General features: G+C 47.2%; 1 long non-coding RNA gene across 1 annotated transcript in view; it reads right to left on the bottom strand.

Moving 5' to 3' along the window:
- The window catches only part of LOC138569481 (uncharacterized), a 56853-nt gene that overhangs the window by 24798 nt on the left and 8158 nt on the right, over positions 1–23897 (bottom strand). The window lies entirely within an intron of this gene.

Raw genomic sequence — 23897 nt, forward strand, 5'->3', positions numbered from 1 at the left:
CCTTATGGCAAGCAAAAATGGCGTTATTCGAGATGGGGTTTTTGCTTGCTCAAGATCCCGAAAGAAACACAGAGATCCACAAACGCTGATAATTCTTCTGAAGATCTGCATAGAAAACCACAACCGAAACTAGAGTGTGGATGTGCCTTTTGCACTCTATCGCTAAAATCATAACCATCACCAACTCCATTAAAATGTGAAGTGTCACTGGCTTTCTGGAACTCCCGAGGTCACCACCATCTGGAGAGAATCAAACTATGGACCTCAATAATTATGAAATCGTGGCACTACAAGAGACATGGATGTTGAATAAACCTATCTGGGATGATCATTCTATAGCTTTTCTTCCTGCAATTAAATCAACTCAAGGCCGTCCAATGGCAGGATTATTAGTTGCAGCAAAATCTAGCAGAGGCTTTACCGTTAATGAATGGGAAACGCCCAATCAATTCATGCAGCTGGTAAAAGTTTCTAAAGATAATATAAATATAGCCCTAATCAATTTATATAGAAACCCTGCAGCTATTACCGATGGAATCTTTTATAGAGATTTATCATCTCTCTTAGAAACAGTAGCCAAAACAGCAACAATAACCACCACCATTATTACAGGAGACTTCAATTTAAAGAATATGACATCCAACTTCAAACTTACACGTGAAGATACTATCAGAGGTCAAAGCTTTATGAATTAATGGAATTTCCACATGGCCAACGGTTCATTGCCGGGAGATATACCACCCAATCTGACCTGGCAAAGAGGCGCTTCCATAAGTATCATTGATTATACCTTTATGACTGAAGACCTATTCATGAAGGCGACAAAATTTGAAATTCAAAAGCAGTCATCAAGTGATCATAATACCTTGATCCTTACTTGGCCCTGTCAAAATGACATTAGTGCACAACCATAACAATGGATGACACCAAATTTAATCATTAACAACTCGAGAACACGATTTAAATGGAACCATGATAAACTGAGGGCACTAAATCAAATTCTACAAACACAAGAGTTGCAATCTCCTGTTCACTCTTATTCGGACACCCTACTGATGTTTAAACAGGTTCAAAACATTCAAAATATCAAATCAGAAGAAACACAAACATGTGTTTGACCATCAACTTCAGCAAGAGAAAACAAGTTATAGGCGAGCCCTAAAATCTACTCTCAAATTACCAATGAAAGAAAGACAACAAGGCAAGATTACCATGAAATGTAAATAGAAGAACTGGATAAGAACGCATAAGAGCTCCATGTTTCAACGTGATGGAGAACATTTCTTAAAACTAGCTCATAATAAGAATACTACCCAGCTTTGGTCCATGCTAAACGAAGTGACAGGCCACAAACAACTGGATACCCAATTGAATGGAGTGACAGAAGACCAATGGACCAAACATTTCTCTATGCTGTACCAAGACGATAAATTTGATAAATACCGATACATTAAACAATCGTCCTCACCTTGGCAGATAGAATGCACTCCAGAAATTATCGAAGAACTGATCAACAAATCTTCATCATCGCGTGCAGCGGGGCCTGATGGCTTGACCAACTTTATGATGAAGGAACATCCAAAACAATGGTCGTTCATTCTTCAAAATATTTCTTCATATATTCTACGGACACAATCCATCCCAGAATCTTGGCGCATGTCACTAATTGTTCCCATATTCAAAAAAGGGAATCGAGCAGACCCATCACACTATCGACCCACAGCGCTCATTGACACTCCAGGAAAACTCTTTTACCAAACAGGCTTCATACCAGGAATGGGCACAGCGATAAATCTTCTCACCATCAATGCAATTAAACAACAGGCACATTGCAACAAAACACCAATTTATTTTGCCTTTATAGACCTCAAAGCGGCATTTGACTCGGTCTCAAGGGTCAAGCTAATCACAAAATTGAAAGAAGCAAATTGCCCTGGTCATCTGATTGACAATATTCACGCATTACATTCTGAAACATCTGTCAAGATCAGACTATCTATCATGGGCCTTCTTTCCGCCTCCATCAAAACTACGAAAGGCCTGAAACAAGGCTGGATTCTGGCCTCAGCACTGTTTAATTTTTTCATTCAAACTATAAAAATAGTGTTGCAAAATCTTTCCTCGGACTCCCCAAAATTGAACAATGTCGCCATAAAAGCGCTCTGGTTTATGGATGACCTTGTGCTTATTTCAAAATCGCCCAGTGGGCTGCAAAAACTACTTTCAACTGTTACACTGTATTTTGATGACAATGAATTGCAGATAAACTTGAACAAATCCCAAATTGTTTTGTATACACCGAAGGTCACTCGATACAGTAAAATGATGTGGCAAATCAAAAATGTAAATCTAGAGATTGTGCCAAATTATATATACCTAGGTGTGACTTTTGATGCTACAGCACGTACAACAACTCAATTAAGCATAGTCTCTGCTAGAGTAATTCCATCTATATCCCAAACCAGGCTCATCTTGCACAAATTCGGTAAATTCTCCATCTCTGCAGCCATCTTATATTGGCGACAAAAAGTGACTCTGACTCTTTTATATGGGCTTGAATCAGACAGGCCCATTAAAAACCAATATTTTAACAAGTTAGAAGCAAAATATTGGCATCAAATCTTGGGACTACCTCAAACACCCCGGGAGCCTGGTTAAGATATGAGCTGGGCGTTACCTCCCTCCATGCAAAATACCAATGGCAACTACGTGCGTTATATCGTAAATGTTTGATATATAATCAGTCAGATATGTTGTTATCGATACTAGCAAGTTATATTCTTAGTACTACGCACCTCTTTGTCAAAGAATGGTCCAGTTATGTAATGCAGATCATGGCTAGTGCTAATGTTACTGTAGACAATTTGGTGTGCAATCCAGATCTTGCCAAAACAAAAAATTTCAGACAAGACTGGATTGACACTCGGACTATCTGTATGTCGTATAAGCATTTTGATTCAAAACTCTTTGGTGATAAAAAAATGGGAATCCCCGAAGTGTATCTTTGCAAAGCTCCGAATCCGAATTTACGATCTGCAATTTTACGTTTGCGTTTGAATTTATGGCCAATCCGTAATATTCTCGCACAGAGAAAACAAATTAGCCAAGAAAGCAATTTTTGCAGATTTTGCTGTGACTTAAGTGTTAAAGAAACATTGGAACACTTGCTTTTACATTGTATCAATTTGTCCCAGAAGAGAAATATGCATTTTTCTAATCATATACATGAAATAGCGAATATACATTCTGAACGTAGATGGTCTTTAATTTTGAGTCCACGATCTATGGGCTTTTATATAGCTGCAATTGATTTCCTCCATCCCCTTAAACTGGAAGCCTAGATGTTGTAAGTGTATTTCACGAGATAATCTAGAAACTTGATGTTAATGTTTAATCGAATTTAAACACATAACTTTTTGTATATTGACCTCAATGCCGTTTTGTTCTGTATTTAAATTTAAATTGGATTGAATTTTATCTACTGTAACTTGAATACTGTTTTATATAAATTGAAAAGTTGAGCAATCAGCTAAATCAATTAATAAATAAAAAAAAATAATAAGTTAACTTCCTAAAGTCAAAAGGAGCCGATTCACAACTATGTAGTGACTCGACTGACAATGAAGTTACCAGTAGTGGTGATTGAGTCAAATGCACTGCAAGGTAGCCACTGGGTCTTAAAGCTCTGTATGCAATTACAATGTGATGTAGGGAGGCAGCTGAAGGGCAGTACTGTGTCACAGCTCCATTCATATCTACACGCACCCACAGTAATACTAGCACGCCCACATACCTTCAATAGACCTTACCTGTGGCACCTGCACTAATGTTTTTATACTCACTGGTGTCTGCACCCAGCAAGGTCCAGGAGGTTGGCTGCCTGGGCGTCGCCATGATCATTTCACTGCGCATGTGTATGCGCAGTGTATGCCAACCTCAGGGGTCTCCACGGCAACGCTGTGCTGCCAGCCTCGTTTTCAGAGAGGATGGGGTATTTTAAACCATTTCTCCCTTTGCTGAGCGCGTCTTAATGCACTCAGCCAGTTCCCTGCCTACAGTGTCCCGACTTCTCGTTTGTGAATTCCAGCCTTACCTTGACTAGTCTCCATTTATCATTTAATCCTGCATGGTCTCCTACTATTCCCTCCTCTCATGCCACCCTGCACGCACCAATCTTTCCCCTTCCTTGTTACTGGATCCTTCCCCGCCTCCTGTTGGTACTAGTCCCTTTCCACATCCTTATTGTTGCATGTCTGCTACCTATTCAGTTCGATTCTTGCTACCATCACTCAGAGCGCCTCCACCTCCATCATCTGGCAAGAACATTTTGCTTCCACAGTCAGTGTTCGCACTGTCCTTGCATCACGATAATCAGGGGAAGCAACCACATGGTGTGGGAAGTTGGTCAGGAAGCCATGTTCTTGGGGCTGCGGTCCCGGCTTCCTGTGTCACCAGCTCACTTCTGGAACAGCCCCAAAAACGTGGCAGACCGAAGACGTGAAACAGGTATGCAGTAAAAGTTGGACACGGTTATTGAAAAGTACTACGGTTGGATATGGGGTTGGGTGATGCCAGGTGTAAGGGTGCAGAAAAAGGAGACTGACACAAAGGAAGCATGAGTGGAGTTAAGGGGCTTCATCACGAGTTGGGCGGTATCCCGGCGGTATTACTACCAGGATACCGCCTGGGCTAAGAGCGTTACCGCCACCCAGTCAGCACTATTAGCTCCAGATCAAGGGTTGGGGGCGGTAATGGGTATTCCCCAGTGGACCCATTCGGCCTTTTTCGGCGCAACTATCGCGCACTAATAGTGCTGCGCTAATTGCACCTGAAAATGGGCGTCAAGTCGGTGCATTTATCCCCAGCTTAGAGCTGGGGGGAAATGCTGCCAGACTTGTGATTGGGCAGACCCTTAAAATGTGGCAGTAATAGCGTTACCGCCACATTTAAGGGCTACCGCTCAAGTTGTGATGAGGCCCAAAGACTAAAAGGAAAGAGAAAACCCGACTATCCCTATATGGGGATGGAATGGGGAATGGTTCCTGCAAGGAGGAATTACCGGGTCCTCCAATGTTGGAATGACCTGGTCATTCCTCATTGCAGGAACCCGGTAAATGAGCCCGGTTTGGTGGCAGCCATGGAGCTAAAAGCTCCATGGCTACCGACAAACTCGTAATGAGGGCCATTGTCTGTCAAATCAAAGGTGTCCACCATCCTGTGCCAAGAAAATCTTACCCCCGTCCCTTACACTACAAACTATAAAATAAAGCATCTTTGGTCTTGTCCCAGGAGAATTACTCCTTTCTCCTTGGTTTAGGGTCCATGGCTTGTCAAAACCAGTTTTTACAGTCTTGTGTCTAAGACATCATCAGGGGGAATGTCTCCCTTCCCCAGGTTTGGTAAAGTTCTCAACACAACATTTTATGCTCCTTCTGGACGGACCACAAGAAGGTCTCCCTTCTCCTGGTGTTCGGTTTCACACAGTCTAGGGGAATGGCTCCCTTGCACAGACATCTGGACTTTCCTACTAGTCTGGTTTATCAAGAGAATGGCTCCATTCTCCTGGCATCAGTTGCAACCAGAGGGAAGGACTCCCTTCCCTTGGTCTTTTTCTTCAACTTCACTCTTAATCGCTACGCTTTTGGAGGGGTCCACGACCCTTGCTACTCTCCTTCGGTCTGCCTTTGTTGGTACACTTCTCTTCCAAGAACGGCAACGAGGAAGAAGACTTGTGTTGCTATCTTATTTTGGATTCCAGGCCCTGGCTTCTATTTTTCTTTGCTCTGGTCGACTTGGGACACTCTCTTGCCAAGTACTGCCATCAGGAAGAGAACTCTTAGTTTGGGGATGGTGTCAGTGGGCTTCCCTCTACCCATGTCAGAGGGGCTCTCCCTCTCAGATTCTCTTTCTCTTGGTGAGGGTATCTAGCCCTCCTTTGGTGATCAGGTGGCTCCTCTCTGCCACCTTTGAGGGATTCTACCTCCCTGGGTCTGTTTAATATGCTCGGGGTCTTTGCCCCTTCTCTGGATGTCAGCAGGATTTATTCTGCCACAGTGACGATGAAGAGGGGATTGGTATGCCCCCTGCAGTGCCACCCAAGTGTAGTGCTTGCCCAGAGGCTGTGGGACCCTCTTACTGAGCCTCCCAGCATTCCCTCCAGATCTCCAACGTCACCCCTTACCGTTTGGTTTCTCGGCACATCACCAGGGCTGCCTGGGCCAGCTGGCGTTCATTTCTGCTTCTGCAGCGTCTCGTTTCCTCTGTGGCTCCGTGATGGCGTTCCCGGTTGCCGTCCATGTTTCTTCCTCCTTTCAGCAGCGTGGAGCAAAGGTCTGCTCCTGCAAACCCTCCAACCATAAGACGCGGCTGACCACCAGCAACCTTGGAGAGCTCTCCCTCTGGATTGGTAAGGAAGATTGGACTCTCTCGCGTTCGCCGATCAGCAAACCTGCAACCCTGTGCAGCTGCCTGTGACCGTCTCCCTGTGTTTAGTCCATTGTCGATCTTTATACAATGTTGCCAGCTGTCCTTAGGCTCATTAATCCTTTGTTTCTTTCGCGGATCCTATCTTCATTACTCCCCGGGGCCCGCTCGTCCCAGAATTTAGATTACATGGGCTCCTAAGGTTCTTTTTCGTCCCAGTTCTTAAGGATCTCAGGATATTTTGCCTTACCACAGTACATAGGCCTATATAGAAAGTAGAAGAGGAAAGAGGAGCGAGTATGTGGGGTGAGATATGTTCATAAGTGCTATACCCTATATGGTCAACCCTATTCCCAGTGGGAGGAGTCCCTACACATCAGATCCTCCCGCATTATACCACCCCCAGGGGGACTATCTGGTAGCGGCCTTCTTTCACAGGAAAGGGGCTCCCCATTGGGGGAGAAGTGACACCTAGCGTTTCGTCCCAGAGCTCCCCTATGCCAGCAATGAGTGCAAAATTAAGTGCAGTTCGTTCCTATGTATCGGGAGCCTGAGCCTTATAAAAGTCAATGTGCCAGCAGGCATGCATGCTGAGCTATGCAGGCCACTGCATGGGGCCTAGACCTAGCATCAAAAGAGCAGAGAAAGGAATAGTTTTGTTTGAGGGCCATCCATGAGTGGAGTAGAAAGGGGAGAACTTCAAAAAGTTCTGGTTGCCCACACCAGACCAAACCACACCAAAGCACCCTGATCTGTCCCTCTAGACCCACAGAACCATACAGCCAGACAGACTCATCCTATAGCCACATGAATGCCCCAAACTTCCCTTCAGACCCACATGCAACCAACCCTCCCTCTAGGCTTACATGCCCCACCATTCCATTCACACCTAGATGCCCCCATTGCTCCCTCCAGACCTACATGCCCCATCCCTCCATTCACAACTAGATGCCCCACCCTTACCTCCAGACAAATGCACAGGTGCTCCAGCCCTCCTACCAGACCCCAAGTCCCCAGCCCTCCCTCCACACACAGATGATCCCAGCTCTACATGCTCAATCCCTCCATTCACACCCATATGCTGCCTCCTTTCCTCCAGACTTACATGCCACCATGCTTCCAGTAACAGATACCCGCTTCTCTCGATTCACATGCAAATGCCCCCATCCCTCGCTCCAGAGAGGTGCTCCAGATTCACATGCCCCATCCCTCCAGATATTCACATCCCCATCCATCGATTCACGTGCAGATGTCTCAATCCGTCACTACAGACCTACATGCGACATCCCTCCATTCAATCAAACGCCCCCAGCCCTACATGCTCCCATCTACACCCAGATGCCCAATCCCACATTCACACACAGTTGCCCCATACCACACTCAGACTTGCATGCTGCATACTTCCCCACCTTGTCCATCCACACTGAGACGCCCTGTCCCTTCATTCAAACCCAGATGCTCTCCTTTCCCTGTAAACACATACTGCTCATATACATGCCACCAATCATCCCACCAGGCCCAGATGCCAAATTCTTCCTTCCAAGCCCAGCCACCACCATCCCTCACGCTGGATTTGCATGCCCCACCCCCCACGCCCCACCCCCATGCTCCCACTCACAGATACCCAAGCCCTACATGTCCCCATTCACACTCAGATGCACCATCCTCTACTTTCAAACACACGTTTTCGATTCAAATGCCACCATCCCTACTCTGGACCCACATACCACCATCCCTCCCACCAAACCCACACAAAGACGCCAGCATCCGTCCCTCCATAACTACACCAAAATGCCCCATCCCTCTCTCCAGACTCACACACAGATGGCACCTTCCGGCCTGTCTCTAGACACACACCCAGATTACCCCATCCGTTCCTCAACGCCCATATGCTCCCACCCCTCCCGTAGACCAACATTCTTCTCCCCAGACATACATATCCCATCTCTCCATTCACACCCAGACGCCCTTACCCTACAGACAAATGTGCCCCAGCTCTTTCTCGTGACCCACACCAAGATGCCCCCCCCCTCTCTCTCATCCAGGCCCATACTATGCCTCCCTCCACACACCCAGATGCCCCATGCCACTCTCCAGACCCCACCAAGATAGCACCATCCCTCCAATCCAGAGCCCACCAAGATGCTCCCATTCCAGACCTCAAGATGCCTTACTCCCTCCATTAGAGACCCCACTAAGATTCCCCTCACTCTATTCCAGACACGAAGATGCCCCATCTCCCCCTCTAGACCAGAGGTATTCCAATTGTGCAAACCCTCGCCAGCATGCTTTTTTTATTTTATTTTTTTATTAATGGAGGAAAGCAGGGCAGGGAGAGCCCTGGGTAGGGGCTGCTTGTCCATAATGAGCAAGGGGGCGCCGACCCAGTGGCCCCTTCACCCATTATGGAGGAGCCAGCCCGGTGAAACATGGAGCGCTCCCTCAGCAGTTTTTTCCAGCAGAGGGAGCGCTCCTGGGCTGGCTGAACTGTCAAAGGGAAACACGGTTTACCTTTGACAGTTCAGTTCCCAAGCCGCACATGCTCAATGATCAATGTTTTGCTTCACAAGCCATGCATAGCTCATTTGAAATGCTGGCTGGGGAACTGCATGTCTGTATGTGCGCGGGGGAGCTCCTGCAACTCCTCACACATACAGATAGAGCAGGCTGGAGCAGTGCGTTTCAGCACCCACACGCAGGGCGCAACCAGGAAGATCTTTCTTCCCAATTCCTGTTCATAATGCAGCTAGAGCGCTGGGGAGGAAACTTCAGGAGCGGGGCAGAAGGTACGTTTATGTTCATTTATTTTTTATTTCAATATGTGTATGGATGTGTGTATGCTATGAGCGAGTGTATGGTTATGGGTGCTTGTGCGAATGATAGCTTGCTGTGTGAATGCGTGTGTGTTGGTCCGTTAAGCTGATTTTGGTGGGTGGGGGGAAGGGGGAGGTTGGAGGGTTGTACAACAAAGACATTTTGCACAATCCCCTACCCACCTGCCAAAATCAGCTCTCCCTCCGAGGCACTGTGGAGCCCAGGGGACTGGGATGGTGTTTTTTTTTACTGGACTTCTACCATAGATGTTGAGTCAAAAATTTCCCCTGGGGAAAGCATGGTATTTTATAGATGTCCAGTAAAAAATACCATGCCTGGTCCCTGGGCCCCCTAGCGCCAATTGCAAACTGTTTGGCTTTTTACTCATTTTTTTTTATGTATGCTCTAAAATGCAACATGTGAAGCCATCATTTTAAAAAATATGTCCCTGGAGTAGAACCGCCCCGCCCCCACACCTCCCATGATTGATTCAGGCTCCCCCGCTACGCTCTGTCGCTTTGGCATATATGGGGGAAATATTTATGCCCCTCCACTTACAAAATTCACCAGATGCCACAGGTCTTGTACTGGGAACGGGGTGGGGGGAGCCCAGGGACTGGTGTGAGGAGGGGGGCATGTGGGGGAGCCCGGGGTCTATAGTGGGAGTAGGGTGCAGTGACGGCGTGCAATAGTTCATAGCCATTTGAACTCCATTTGAACTCACTGTCCATTTGGCATTTCTGGGGTGGCCCAGCCTGCCCACATTTTGCTCAGGGCATGGGGGGGGACCAAAAAGGTTTGAAGACCACTGCTCTAGACCCATAACATGATGTCCCCATCCCTTGAGACCCACACCAATGTGCCCCCATTCCAGACCCTACCAAGATGCCCCACCATCACAGAAGTCACCAAGATGCCCCCTCCTGCCATTTCAGGCCCCACCAAGATGCCCCATACCTCCTTCTAGTACACCCATACCAAAATTCCCCATTCATCCCTCCATCATACCCCATCCTGCCCTCCACTCACCCCAAGAGGCCCCAACCCTTGTCACACACTAAACTCCATGCCATCCTTCACAACCCACACCAAGATGCCCCATCTCTCGGTCTAGTCCCCTACCTTAGTGGAGGCCAGGTATCAAAAGCAAGAGACACAAAAGATACTTTTGGAAAACCTTTATTGTTCTCGAAAAGGGCTATAGGTCAACGTTTCGCCTCAAAAGGGTCAAATGACAAAAGGGTCCAGTCAATTCGACTGAAAAAAAAGGTCAAATTTATTTTATTTTTTGGTGTAAAAACATCATTTTTTACCTATACTACAGCAAAAAAAAAAAAAAAAAAAAAAAAAGAAAAGTTACCTAAGAATATACGGAATACAACAAACCACCTAGCATTCAGGAAACTCCTCAAATCATGGCTCTTCAAAGCATAACCACACCAGAGACGCACTCGAATGCCCAGACACTAAAACAATGACGAAAATAACTCCAACCTCGATCACTCTCAAATTGGACAAACACTCAAACCAAAGAACCAACCACTCGACAGAGCATAAGACAACATGGAAAATAGTCACGAAGGAAGGCTGCAGAGACTGACCACATACCTAGACCCACACGAAAGCCCAATTTACTCTCTGACTCGCACGTACCCGACGAACATATCCAGACAGGCAGACGCATCTAGATAGACGCTGGCCTGCGTCGCATCTGGATAGGATCGATTGAAGGTCAACATGCCCGCACCTAGAAAAACATGAATGCCAACATGGGCCACACCTAGAGTTGTGAACACCAGCCTACGTGGCGCTCAGATGGAGTTGTGAATGTTAGCATGCCCACACCTGGACGGGTCTCCAGACACTAGCCTGCGCCGCATCTGGGTGGGAGTGTGAGGGCCGGCAAGTGCCACACTCAGACAGAACTGTGAATGTTAGCAAGGTAAAGGTCAGGTAACCCACTAACCAATACAAGCTCAAACTCTGCATACTTATCTCACTCAAAAAACTCACACAACCATCTCTCGCACAACAAGCCGCACGCACTTCACAACACTGCAACAACACATAATCCAGAACAGCAGCACACGCGGACTGACTCCGATCCGATACCCGCACCAAAGCTCAGCACCCGGTGTACACCGAGTTGAAGCTGCCAACAGAACACCACTCCTCTCACTATACTACTCCCTTCTTAACCTTACTAACCCATCCCACCTTTATCGTTTACAGATCTGCCTGAGCGCCTGGGGACCAATTCCGTTGGTGACAGGCGCGGTACAAATACCTTTAACATTAAAAAAAATTACAAAAAAAATTAAAATAAATCGATCCTTTTGTTTTCGGTCGAATTGACTCAACCCTTTTGTCATTCGACCCTTTTGAGTCGAAACTTTGACCAGACACCCTCGAAAAAGGGTTGGAAGAATGCCCATCTTGCCCTACGTCTTAGATGGGATGCACGCTCGGCCATCAAATAATAAAGTCCTAGTGGAGTCTGTCAAAACAAGATCACCTATGCTAACACAACCGGCGGGGCAAGGGCGCGGTGTTTGGCGCCGCAGGACCTCCAGCTGCTTCCTGGTCCAAGGCCACGCCCCCAGGCACATAAACTCTTTTCCACGGCCCCGCAGCGGTGAAGCCCGCGGCGGGGCAAGGGCGCGGTGTTTGGCGCCGCAGGACCTCCAGCTGCTTCCTGGTCCCAGGCCACGCCCCCAGGCACATAAACTCTTTTCCACGGCCCCGCAGCGGTGAAGCCCGCGGCGGGGCAAGGGCGCGGTGTTTGGCGCCGCAGGACCTCCAGCTGCTTCCTGGTCCCAGGCCACGCCCCCAGGCACATAAACTCTTTTCCACGGCCCCGCAGCGGTGAAGCCCGCGGCGGGGCAAGGGCGCGGTGTTTGGCGCCGCAGGTGTTCGGCGTTCGTGGTGGGAGGCCCTTTCCGGGTGCGGCTGGGAAGCAAGTAAGTGCAGGGGAGTGCTTACTTTTTGTGACTGCCCGAAGGAGTAAGGGAGTAAAGGAGTAAAAGCCAGGAACTGTTTTGTGCTTGAGGTTTTGGCTCGAGGGGATCTGCTATGCGTCTGTTAAAGTCATTAAGGTCCTACAAGGGCCACGCTGTACTTAAGAAACCCTCTCCCACCTTGCCTCTCTCCTCACTCCCGTGTTGCTCTGAGCCTGCCCCCATCAGCATTGAGCAGTCACCATCACGTAAAATTGTGGTTATTAAGAGACTGAGCCACCAAGGAGGAACAACTGGAGTTAAGGCTCTTACTGCGGTCTCTTCACTCATTGACACTGCCCTCGTTGTTGGGGAAGTGACTTCTTCTAGCCACCTCACTTCTCTCTCGTCTGAAAAAGAAGTCCTGAACAATCTCCAAGTCATAAGGGACAGTAAAACTGATCTGGAAGGTCTTTGTGTTGGCGGTGATAGAGAGGACGGTGGTCAGGCGGGTCTGTCTCACCTTCTCTGGGGAGGAGGAGGGGGTATAGCAACAAAGGTGGTAACCATGGAGTCATCTTCAACCATAGAAGTTACTACGGATGGTCGGCTGAGTTTGGGAGACTCCGCAGACATAGCCCCAAACAAGGGCGGTATGTCAGTTTGTCCAACCCCCGCTGCAGGGGAGTTCCGGGCCCCCACTATGACATCTCGCCCATTATTTCCGCCTCCTGCCTTTGATGAACCATGCCCGGGGACGGAGGGGGAACTGGTTCGGCATACAGAGTTTAGCAGGGGCTGTCAACCATCTAGCCTCTCCCTTGGCACCTCCCCTGGTACCTCATCGGGTGCGTTATGTTCTGAACTTGCACTTGCTTTGGATGTTGCAGAGGTTTGCGATCGTAACTTTGGCTCTGGAATGGTTGTGGGTTTGTCCAGTTCCTCTCCTGCCCCCGTTCCCACAGAGGAGGGTCAATCCAGCGACGGCTCCATGCATAACCAACCCCTCCGCTCTCGCAGCCCGTGTAATGAGCAAGGGTCTTCATCCTGTTCAGTAGCCAGCTCTCATCTCCATCTCTCCGCACTTAGGACCACTGATCGACTGGGTTGTAGTACTAGCATTGACACTGGAATAGGTACTGACACCCCAGTTGGGGGTGTCTTTATACCTAGGGGGGCCGGCTGTAAATGCAATCAAGTGCTGGTGGAGCTAGCAGCCATCAGATCTTTGCTCTCATCCCTCTTAGAAACTAAGGGGTGGGCTATGAGGGATGGGGTGCCACTGATCACTTCAAACATGGGCAAGGGTCCCCCTGATCCTCCATGGGTATCTCAGGGGGAACAGGCCACCATGAGCCCTGTAACTGTAGCTCCTACAATTACCTCCCTTAGCTTGGGGCTGGGTAACGCGGGACCAGCAATTGCCACCAACCTCAGTGCAAGTAGAGTGAAATTTAAAGAACCTGGTAGGACGTCCGAATCTAAGGCAAAGCCTACCCCCTTGCGGGTCTATGTTCCTCAACGAGAGGGCCCACAATGTACCTTCCCAGGGAAAAAGAGTGCATATGGCCTACGGGGTAGTGGGGCTTCCTCCCAGCCCCTACCTCATTGTCAATCCAAACACGCTAGGGTGTTCCTTCATGGGGTCCCCAAACTGGCGAGGGATGTGTATGAATCAAAGGATGCCCTGTTAAATAAAACCTTACACTGGCTACGGTCCACTAAAGGTTGTGCTTCAGTGCATAGGGAATCCTTGGTGGGTTGTGTCAGAGTACTTAGTGGGGGGAATCAGCTCTGCGATACTGTGGAATTGGCCTTTAGGGACCGGAGTGTGGCAAACGAAGTCCTAGGACAACGTGAGGGAGCTGGCAGGATGTCCAGGAGTGTGATTTCAATTAGTCCATATCCGGAAACAGGGTCCGGATGCACCTGGTGGCCAATTGTGAGGTCATCCCCATTGTCTGGCGCTAACCTTACCCCGTTAGGCCGTGATCGGTCAAGTACCTTGGTGGAGAGGCCACCATAAAGGGTCATTCTGGGACAGAATCAGGGATTTAATGAACTGTGGAGGTATTGTTTCTATTTGGGAGCAGTGATTTTAATTGTCTATCTGTGATGTTTCTGCATTTTTATTTTTTTTTTTGTGTTTGATGGATTTCTTTGAAAATCCGAATAAACTTGTTTGACTGACTGACTGGCTAACACAACCTAATGCCAGACCTTACTCTAATGTACCAAAATATGTGCATAAAGGCGAAATGTTGGTAAAGAAAAAAATCAGCGTTCAAAAGTGGCTGAATCAGCTCTCCTCCCCACGTTAGACCACACAGAGCCAGGCGGTCCCTGTAGGCAGGATGACACCCTGGCTCGGGGTTTCAACAACAAACAGTTCCAGAATGTGGATTGAAGCCCGTCTGGCCTTCCACGTTAAAGTCTCTTTCCAGACTTCCAAATAATGTCACAACAAAAGGTTCATGTAGGGGCCCCCTCTGTCGGGCTCAGACATTTTCAGAACACATTTCAACAAGGACTTGCAAGGGGGGTCCCTTCCCCAAATGTATTACACTTTGGGTCGCCCTCAGTCGGGCTCAGACCGCTTTAGGATATCACCCAAGCCATAGACAATATTGCACCTCTCAAAATGCGCAAAGGTAAACCTACAGCCCACTTGAACACTTGGTTTACCCCTAAACTCAAAGCCCTTCGCCAGAAAAAAGGAAAGTGGAAGCCCTCTGGAGAAATTACCCAACAGTAGCTAATAAAGACAACCGACTGAAAATTACAGCTGATTACAAATTGGAAATCTTACAAACAAAACGGGACACCTATAATGATAGGATCAACAAAGCTAGTTCTAGCACAGGAGAACTCTTTGCCTTCCTAAGACAAATGGAACCCCCCATGTCCCCCAACTGATACTTGTAACAAGAATAAAAATTGGTGCACCAAAATTCAAAACACCTTGGCTAATAAAATTTTGCACTTCCAAAATAAAATAGCAGCTAAAAAAAATGCAAGCTACCAAATTTATGTACCCCTCAAAGTACCCAATCTAACGACTCTAAACCTCTTCAGCAATTTAAATGTACCCACGTTTCTACCCTAGAAGTGGAAAACATTATAACCTCACTTAAACCTCCTAGTTGCCAGGGAGATACCCAGTGGCGCCCCCAGAATATTTTTATAGGGGTGGCCTGGTGAGGCCATAGGAAATCTTGGGGTGGCACACAAATCTCTCCTTATCTCTCCTCCCTTCTCTCTTTCTACCCCCCCTCCCGTTCCCTTCGATCCGCTGACCTTTTCCTTCTCACTGTACCTCCATCCCCCTGTGCCTCCTCCAGTTTCCGCTCCTTCCAACTCCTAGCGCCTCTGCACTGGAACTCCCTTCCTCTCGCAATCCGCTCCACCTCGACCTTCTCCTCATTCCGCACTTTCCTTAAATCTCTCCTCCTCTATTCTCCTCCTTGAAACCCCCTCCCCCCTCTGCATCCCCTCCCTCCTTATTCTTTCCCCTTGACTATCTCTCTCCCCTCTCCCACCTCCCCTCTCTCTTCCTTCCCTTTCCCTCCTCCAACTCATCACCACCCCTCCCCCCTTCCCAGTCCCACTCCCCTGTTCCCCCTTCAGTTAATTGTTCTTTTCACCGTTTTGTTGAATGATGCATATTGTAATTTTGCTTCCACCGTTATATTGTTTATGTTTTTATGTATTAAGTTGTTCCACTGTACAGCGCCTTGGTGTAAGGCGCTTTATAAATCAAAAAATACAAATACAAACACATAACTGCACATAGGAGGGGGCGTGGTAATGTTTGTGGGCAGTGGGGGCTTCTTTGGGTACACTTCGACCATTGACCGCTAGCATCTGTACTCTATTACGCATCTAAGATAGATGCAAAAAAGGCCCAAACTGTCATTGACAAATGTGGTCCACTTTTTTTTCAGGTTCCATGGCCTTTATTTTTGGTCACAGTTTCACCATGTGTCAAAAACTAAGAATTGCAAATCTGTTAGAAAAGAGTAACAGGTATGATACTTTCTACCCCATCAGGTCTCTCAAGTACGGGTCCTTAATATTAAAAACAGAATTGCTAAGCAGTGGCTGGCCATCGAGAACTACCCACTTAGACCGGTGTCTCTGGGTGAGTGGCTATGGGCCCCTAAGAAGTCTTTCCCTAATAGTATATTGCAGCACTTTCTGATGGGACCCCTTTTGAAACTATGTTGGAACAAAACAGAGATCGAAAGTCTTACAACCTGGCCTAGCCCCATTGAGCTGTATCTGGGCTCCACCCATCAGAGACAGAATTCATGAACAGTACCGGTATCAGGAATCGTATGAAGCGGGCTTAGAAAGAGTGGGGCAAATCCTAAAGCGAGATGGATGCATGTCAATCCAGGACCTGGAGGCAGGACTGCATATGAGATCCTTTGATGTGTTCAAATACCTGCAACTGAAAGGTATGCTCACGAAATCAGAGTGAGTGGAAAGGTGAGCTTCAAAGAGACCTCACCAATTTCGAACGGATACTTAGCGACACCCACTCGAGTAAAGGCCTCACCTCCCGTCTATTCGGATCCATGATAGTGGAACAGGAAAACAACCTGGAGAATCTAAAAAAAGAGATGGGAAAAAGATCTAGGTCCCCCACTATCAGACCAACTGTGGTCAAAGATGTGTGAAATGGTGCAACAAATATCTATCTCAACGCAATATAAACTGCATGGTATGAAGGCACTGGTGGCAGTACGACCCCCTCAGACTCTCAAAGATGTTCAGTCATGCTAGCCCCTTGTGCTGGAGGGAGTGTGGAAGCCCTGCCGATTACTGGCATATGTGGTGGGCTTGTCTCAAATCCCAAACGTATTGGAGTGAAGTTCTGGCCTGGATAAGGAAAATAGAAGTGATAAAAAGGGTCAGGGACCCAAAGCTGGTGTTATTCAGACTTGAGGAACAAGAAGGGCGCAGGGTAAAGTCCTGCATATGACTCACTTCCTCCTGCTGGCCGCCAGGGTCTGTATCACCATAGGCTGGAAAGAGAAGGACCTTCCGACAGAGAAAACATGGGCCAGAAAAGCCAGAGAACTCTACGCAATGGAAAACATTACGGGGGCCATGCACAATATATCCCCTAGCAGGGAAAGGGAATGGGCTCCCTTCCTCGAAGCCTACAAAGGAATGAATGAATAGCCCGAGCCCCAAGTACACTCATTGAACAACTTGCCCGTGACCCAAGGACCAAAACTCACGGCCTGTCTCGTCTCCATTGCGGGGCAAGGGGGGAATAAGGGAGGGAGGTGGGAGTTAAAATCAAGTTAAATTTTAAATGTTACCCAAACTGATACTTTTGCCGAGATTAATTTTTGAGCACTGTTCAAGAGAGGTGCAGTTACATACTCTTTGAAAACAATCAATAAAAGTAATTTTGAAAAAAAAAAACAGAACTGCTACAGCATAGCTGCAAAAATTATAGAAAATACCCTAGTCATTTACACGGGAGCCACGTTTCATATGCACATTCAAGAGACACCTCGCCTGACAGCCAGGGTAGTTTCTAGCAAACTTGGTGCCCAAGGCGAAACCTCAGAATGCGCCCCCACACAACTGACTGGCACACGTCACTCCCAAACTACACCTCTGCTGTGCGACAAAACCCCTCCTCAATATGATAAATAATGCTATATAAATGAAGCTGGTCTCATTACATTGCAATTCAAGTACTTTACAGAATAATTCTAATGTGAAAACACAGCTGTTGCTGCCCAAGTAAATGATTTTTCTGTCACCTGCTCTTAGGGAAGGCCTTGCCTGAATGCAGTTTTAAAATGTCCGTACTGGCACACTGCGGTGTGAACAGCCTATAGGGGTCTGAGGGCCCACTGACCTGGCCCTGTGTTGCAGGTGTTGTGTTCGTATCACCTCACTTGTATTTTTCGCAAGGGGCAATACTAGACTAACCATATGAATTATTTTCTGATAGAAGGTTATAACTCCAAGATGGACAGTCTGGTACACTCTTATTGTGCTCTTTCAAAATACCTCTCTGAGAGTGGGAAAGGGGACAAATAGCACCAATGAGGATTCCTGTATACTTTGCATTAAATCACAGAGCCTTTCAGGACTATAACAGTGATCAGAGATCTCTACATTTGATAAACAACTCTGTGATAAAAGGATTGTATGTGTGAATCTCTAAATGCATAACTGATGGATGTCTTGTTGCTCACATCAGGGTTCACAATACTCACCCTAACATTAAAATGTTTGTACCTTGAACCATACATGCTCATTTGGACAGCTTACGTTTTTGGATGCGAGTATAAAATGGCTGCAACATCAGCCACTCAAATGGGGTACACCATACAAGGGCTCTTTTGCTTCTTGTTTAAGTGTGGGGACAGTATGGCATGCTTGTCAGAGTCACATACACAAAACAGTCCGGTGTGCTCCTATATGGACATTAGGCACATCAGACAAAAACAGGTATATGTACTGTTGCATAAGGGAGCACCACATTGACACCATTAACCAACAGGGTCAGGGTGGTGACTTGTGCAGCACACAAATTATTGCTGCACACATCACTGCATTGATTTGCCATGGACTACTGTCTGCATGGTGACACACAATGAACTCCACTTTCCTAATCAAGGTGCCAAGTGACATTGAGTTGCCATCTGGTCTGTTGTGCGCCCGGGCCAAGAAACAGGGCTGCTGACAACCATAAATGGAAAGATTCCCAACTGACTAAGTTATGATTCTATTGTGGGGAAAAAAGGCTCGGCAGTCTGGCTCAGTTGGACATATATCATCCAATAAAGTAACAAAAGGTCAGGGTGCCACACAGACACACTCTGCTTACCTCAGCTCTGTGAAGTGTGGTGGAAATAAATCTCTCGGCGCCGCAGGGCAGCAGAGGTCTCCATCTCCTTTTGCAGTGCCACCAATCCAAAAATATTGGCAGCATGTTAACTTTGCCCCCAAACTGGCACTTCAGCTTAGCACCTGGCACTGCGACCAGTTGCTAATAGCTTTACTGCCATGGACCTGCATGGCTTCTGGGCTCATAATAGCCTGTGTAGCTGTGAGCAATAATGCTTAGTTATCAACAACTTGTGAAAGAAAGCCTAGTCCTACCATCATTAAAGAAACACAATTTAGATCCATCCTGAGGGCCCATAAACTATAAGCTCATATCAATGTTTCATTTCACAGCTGCAGTTATTGACTCAGAGGTAATGGTTCTGAAGCTTACATTATGGATGTGCATAGGACATGAGTATGTTTTAGGGGTAGAGGTCATCCGCAACATAATTAGCATTTGACACAGTGGCATACATACAGTAGTCTCCTTGACTGGGCGATGGGGATTATTGAGGCGGCAATGCCCTGGATGCACTGTTATTATGAACAGAGATCAGGGTGCCAGCTAAGTAGTTCTCTTTCTGCTTCCATTGGTGACCGCACCCAAGTCAGTATAGCAGGTTAGCCATGGAGGGTTACTTTTTGATACGCTTCTGCCATTGCAACCATAGGTACAGAGATTGGTGAAATCCTCCCACTGTCTGTCTGTACACCATTTCAGATGTTAAGTAGGCAGCATCGAACATTCTAGTTACAGGCAGTCCCTTTATCTTGTGTTTTATACTGCCCTGCTATGTTCCTAAACATCTCCAAGAAGGCGAGCTTCCAGCTGTCCAAAATAGGGCTGTTTGCATTATGCTTGACCTCGAGAATTACAGCAATGTGTCTATGCATCGAAAAGCACCTGGCTAGTTACAGTCCCTGTGAGTTTCCAGATGCAGCTTCGGGTTGCCAGCCTGGTCATGGTGTGAAACAACACAGTATGTGCTGCGCAGACGGCACAACAACCTACATGCAACCAGAACTTTGGAAACCTGGAAATAAATAGAGCCTGGGAAGCACGAGCCAATTGCCAAAGCAGAAATGCGCGCCTCCAGGCTCAGGCTGTATTTATTTCCATGTCCGTCCACTGTGGGCGGCGGGCTTCGGCAAACCGCAGCAAAAAAGAAAAAGCAAAAAAATAAAATACTTTTTTTGTTCGCACTGAACTGCTGGGCATGCTATTTTCAATGCACAGTTCAGTGCGAAGAAAAAAGAAAAAACAGTTTTTTTTTCAAATTTCACAGGGTGGCCGGTGGGGGGGCCAGCATTTTTATAAGGGTGGCCATGGCCCCCCTTGGCCACCCCTTGGGGGCGCCCCTGGAGATACCTGCCTGGCTTCTATAATCAAAGAAGCTGGGCATGCTATTTTCAATGCACAGTTCAGTGCGAAGAAAAAAGAAAAAACAGTTTTTTTTTCAAATTTCACAGGGTGGCCGGTGGGGGGGCCAGCATTTTTATAAGGGTGGCCATGGCCCCCCTTGGCCACCCCTTGGGGGCGCCCCTGGAGATACCTGCCTGGCTTCTATAATCAAAGAAGTTGCCAGCGACTGTTACGCTCACCAGGTCTCTGTGGGGACGTTGGGGCACGGTTGGAGCCCTCCCTGAATTTAGCTTCCCTGGATCTTGCTTTACCCCCAGCTGCAGCGATTAGGTCTGGTGAGGTTGCTGGCAATGTCCTTGGGGGAAGCTAAGAGGCAATGAGAATGCTATGACTGAATTGCGATCCCCCTCGAACCCCTCGTGCCAAAATGAGATGCGCAAGCGTTTTCCCATAGGCTCTCACCTGTTATTTTGCAAAGATGAGCTCTCCATCCTGCTTCTCCTCAGCAGGGGCGCTTTGGACGGATCCAGTTGCTTCACTGGCCCGTATGCATAATGGCCCAGACCGGCTGCGACCAATTCTCGTGAGAGGCGAGTGTTGATAACAATGATTATTGTCCGTATCCTTAATAATGTCTTTCTTTTCCCCAATAGGTGTTGAAGATGTTTCAGCTGAGTCACGTTTCTCACAGTGTACCCACGCAATGTCCGAAAAGAATGGAGCAGACACCACCAGAAGGTAAGTAGGGTTTCTAAAATGAAACACAAGGCTTAGGTGTTGCGCGGCCAATTTATGCGGTTTCTAACCTTGTGCTGTATTTATTTCTTGCAGGGATGGCCTGGCGTCAGAAAATGGAGAACAGCTATCCGGGAAGCTGTTCGCGGCTGCGAGATGGAAGAACCGCGTGGATGCCGGACGAGAAAAAGACTTCTGCGTGAATGAAGACTCCGACAGGGGAGGAAGAGGCCCCCAACAGAAGATGGTTTCGAGGAGACAGGTAAGGTGTGCGCTGGAGATACTGGCGTGAAGCGCGTAGTACTTCAAGCAGTAGTATGGCTGGCTTCAGGTAAGGTGCGTGCTGCGGATGCCGGATCGAGGTTGGATGCGCTCCAGGCGATGGTATAGCTGGATCCAGGTAAGGTGCGCGTTGAAGATGTGAAGCTGGAATCAGGTAGGTGCGAGCCGAAGATGTGAAGCTGGAATCAGAAGATGCATAGCTGGAGACAGCTAAGAGCTTCAGACGGTGGTAAGTGTTACGCTACATAGTCTATTTGGACCCTTTGGAAGGAGGAAATAAGGGCCCTTGTTTAGTGGCACCTAGCACCTTTCATCACAACCCTAATTAATTTGTCCTTTCCAACCTGCACTTTCCCAACTAACCTTAAGGACGCTTGGGTCCTACCACTTTTGAAGAAACCTTCCATGGACCCTAATATCCCGACTAACTATAAACCCATCACAACTGTCCTGTTTCTCGACAAAGCAGCCTATCTCCAGATACAATCGTACTTGGAGGCCATCAACCTTCTAGTGCTCCGGTAGTCTGGCTTCAGACCTCAACATGACACAGAAACAGCTTTGATTGACCCGACGAATCAAATTGACGAACTTAAAGACAATGGGAAAAATGCTCTGCTACTTGACCTGTCAGCCGCTTTTGATTTGGTGGATCATAATGTGCTCTGCAAGCACTTATCCACAGCGGCCCACTTCTCCTCGGAAGCAACAGCATGGATTCAATCCTTTCTGAATAATAGATCCACGAGTCTTCTCCCCTTCGCCATCAGCAGACCCCACACCTATCACCTGTGGAGTGCCGCAAGGATCCTGTGCATCACCAACCATGTACAACATCTTCAGCAAGCTACTGTTTCATTACCTTGACCAAGCTACTGTTTGATTACCTTGACCATCTGGGTGTCACCTACACTAATTATGCAGATGACACCCAGATCCTCATACCGTTGACTGGTAATTATGACTCAGACTTAGTCAATGATATCTACCTGACCGTCCAGGCCTGGATGGCCCTAAATGGCCTATGTTTGAACGATGATAAGACTGAGCTCTTGCTCCTAGGGGCACGGCCTAGCCATAACAAACTCAATATCTATCATTTAACATTGACGGTATCGATATCAAAGTGACGAAGGAGGTAAAAACCCTTGGTTTTACCTAGGCTCAGCTTTAAACTTGCATAAGCAAGTCAACGCTATGGCCTCAGCAACAGCATATACCTGTAAATTGATTCACACCTGTAAACCTTACTTATCTACCAACAGTTGCCTCACCCTAGCAAGTGCTCTTATTCTCTCGAAACTTGATTAATGCAATGCACCATCTAGGGGCAAGCAAATACATCAACAAACTCCAAATACTACAGAATAATGCACTTAGAAACTGCGCTAAGTATCCCAAGAAGACAACACATCTCTGAGGCTAGACAGAACAACAACAGGCTTTCAGTTAATGATAGGATACAGCTCAAAACGTTATTCCCAACTCATAAATGTCTAACCAACTCAGCCGCCAAATACTCAACTGAGAAAGCTGTCAGAAATACCTCAACACGTCCTATGTGGATATTCAACTCTTTCCGTCTAAAAGTCCCCAGATTTAATCTGAAAAAGGGGGCAGTAGCTTTCCTGTGATGGCTGCCCAACTCTGGAACTCCCCACCTGCCACCCTAAGAGCCGACCAGTGCTTCTGTAGTTTCAGGAAATATACTAAAAATTGTCTCATCACTAAGGATTCATAACCATCCCGAGTTTCCCACGATTTGCTCGCGTCAATTGTCTATACCGATTGTATTCGTGTAAATTGCCTGTATTAACCGTATGTATAATATTGTGCACAATTTGTAACCTTTGATTGTAATTTCTTTTCCACATTGTACCTTGTGACCTGAAAATTCTTGCATAATGAGACCAGATACCTCCGGGTTGGGAGCGCTATATAAATAAATAAATAAACACAGACTTTCGATTGTGCGTGGCTTTCTTTACAGACCTCCGCAGGACCACTTCGACTAAAAGTTCAGGGTTCAACTTCACTTTTCCCTTCTCTAGGACTTAGTGTTGTTTACTTCGCTTTTGCAGTTCATTCGCTTTATTGTCGCACACAATGCACCTTTCACTGAGACTTGGCTACTTCCTTTCGCCTGACAACTCTGTTACTCAGTATCGCTCATTTCACAGCTGTCCTTACTTAAAAGTTCACTCACAGGTCTGTCTTTCTTTGCATCTCATCCTCACGCATGCAGCCTTCACTTGCGATATAATGTTGCTACTTCCAAACTTTCTTTAACACACACCGGTCTCTCAGGTTGCTTGCCAACTCACCGGCTGTGTGCGTTTCTTTCTTGGTTTTACGATTTCCAATTCACGAGTCAAGGTTAGTACCACAGGCTGGGCCTCGCCTCCCCAACTCTGCCTTTCACCCGGGACGGTTGCTGGCGTCCTGGAAACACAATGCAGCCTTCTGATGTGGGACCTGGC

Source organism: Ambystoma mexicanum, chromosome 2q, assembly GCF_040938575.1.
Source record: "Ambystoma mexicanum isolate Mex_15411 chromosome 2q, UKY_AmexF1_1, whole genome shotgun sequence".
Taxonomy (NCBI): Eukaryota; Metazoa; Chordata; class Amphibia; order Caudata; family Ambystomatidae; genus Ambystoma; species Ambystoma mexicanum.